The 2,009-nt window shown below is 47.1% G+C and overlaps 1 protein-coding gene across 10 annotated transcripts in view; it reads left to right on the forward strand.

Moving 5' to 3' along the window:
* Cdrt4 (CMT1A duplicated region transcript 4) overlaps nucleotides 1-2,009 on the forward strand; it is a 40,208-nt gene that overhangs the window by 16,443 nt on the left and 21,756 nt on the right. The gene's annotated exons all lie outside the window — the stretch shown is intronic.

Raw genomic sequence — 2,009 nt, forward strand, 5'->3', positions numbered from 1 at the left:
TTCTTAAAGTCCTGTATCATCATCACGAGAAGTGATTTTAGATCTGAATCTTGCTTTTCCGGTGTGATCGTGCATCCAGGACTTGCTATGGTAGGAGAATTGTGTTCTGATGATGCCAAGTAACCTTGGTTTGTGTTTATTTTCTTATGCTTGCCCCCGCCATATGGTTATCTCTAGTGCTACCTGCCCTTGCTAAATCTGACTGGAGCTTGTTCTTCCTGTGATCCTGAATGTATCAGACTCCTCAGAGTCAAGCTGTCTCTGTGATCCTGTGATTCTGGGATCCTGTGACCCTGGGCTTGTTAGAGCACCTGGGAGTACAGCAGCTTCCTCTGGGTGTTGTGGGACTAGCTGCAAAGCTTGCGCCCAAGGTCTGCTCAGGACACCAGCCCCTCTCTCCATGACTTGTAACATGAAAGCATGCTGGATTTTGTCAAAGGATTTGTGCATCTATTAATGATCATGTGCCTTTTATAGATGACACTACGACTACTCTTACTCATCACCTTCCTCTGTCTTCCTAGTCCTTTTTCTCCCTGCAAACACTCCTCCATTCTGCCTTCAAATTACTGCATTCCATTCTTGCCTCTTTCTCCCTCTCCCCCTTCCCTTAAGATCTCACCTTTCCTTTTCATGGTCTCTTTTGTGCCTAAATGGATTCACACATTGTACACATAAACACATGATGTGTGATGTATCTGTGTGAATCTGTGTACTGGTCCCTTGTTGTCTATGTTGATGGAGATATTGTTTGGCACTGCATGCTCAAAGCTAGCTGTCTTAAGTTTCATGTAATGGCGTCCATTGATTCTCAGGATCATTTGCTGTTGCTAGTAGAGTCTTTGATTTCATCTGGTGATTTGAAGTTTGCATTGACACCTTTCATCCGCTTTGCAGGGGCTTCTATACAGTTCTGCTTTCATTTTTCTATGTGGACACTTAGTTTCCCGAGCTCAGTATTGTGAGCAGTATTGAGGCTGACCTTTTTTCCAATGTAGCCATGTGGTGTCACTTCTGGGTGCTCTATTCTGTTCCATTGCCCTGCAAGTCTATTTTTGTACTCATACCAGCTCCTGAACCCTGTCCATCACTGCGGAGAAGCCATGCTACAGGAGGTTGGGGCAGCAGGATTCATGGTCAAGCAGAGGCAGATGAATGCTTGTGTTTATCTTGCGTCTTCCTTTTCATTCAGCCCTGTGCTGCTCATGGTGGGTGGGCCCCACCTTGCCCTCAATGAATCTAACCAAGAGCATCCCTCACCTGTCTGCTCTGAGCATAGCCAAATGCACATAATCTCTCACAGGTTTGCCAGAGACTTGTCTCCTAGGTGATCCTTGAGCCTGCCAAGTTAACAATGTTATTGACCATTACAGCCTCACACCGGGCATTAAATCCTTCCTTCCCTCCCTTCCTTCCTTCCTTCCCTCAGTTGCTCCCTCCCTTTCTCCCTCTCTCCTCCATCTTTTCTCTCTTCTTCCCGCTTCCTCCCCCCTTCCAGAACTCCCTATGCAGTTCAGACTGTCCCTTAACTGACTATACCCTCTTGTCTTAATCCCTGCCCCACCCCAAGTGTGTCACCAGTCCCCTAAAGGCTTGGATTTCAACCTGAGCTTTTTTGAGGACTTTCAAAACCCAGAAATGGCCACGTGTGGACCTGCATCCCTCATAAACTCTTCCTCACTCTGAAGAATCTTACAACCAATTGTTTCAGCCCTGTGACATCTGCCTGAGGGGGAACTGAAGGCAGTGCTTTAGGCCGAAGGACACAGTGACACAGATGATTAGACATGGATCCACTTTCTGGAATCCATTTTACAGTCCTTGGATAAAGCAGTTCTTTCTTTCCACTTTCCAGAGTCAGCGGAAGTGGGGCGGGGACCTTGGCACAGGGTTTCTCAGAGATGGAATTAGTTAAGGCGCAGGGAAAGGGAAGCGCATGTCAGTGGCCCTGTTTTGTCCAGGGAGCATTCTCTCTCTCTCTCTCTCTCTCTCTCTCTCTCTCTCTCTCT

The sequence above is a fragment of the Mastomys coucha genome, unplaced genomic scaffold (genome assembly GCF_008632895.1).
Source record: "Mastomys coucha isolate ucsf_1 unplaced genomic scaffold, UCSF_Mcou_1 pScaffold5, whole genome shotgun sequence".
Lineage (NCBI taxonomy): Eukaryota > Metazoa > Chordata > Mammalia > Rodentia > Muridae > Mastomys > Mastomys coucha.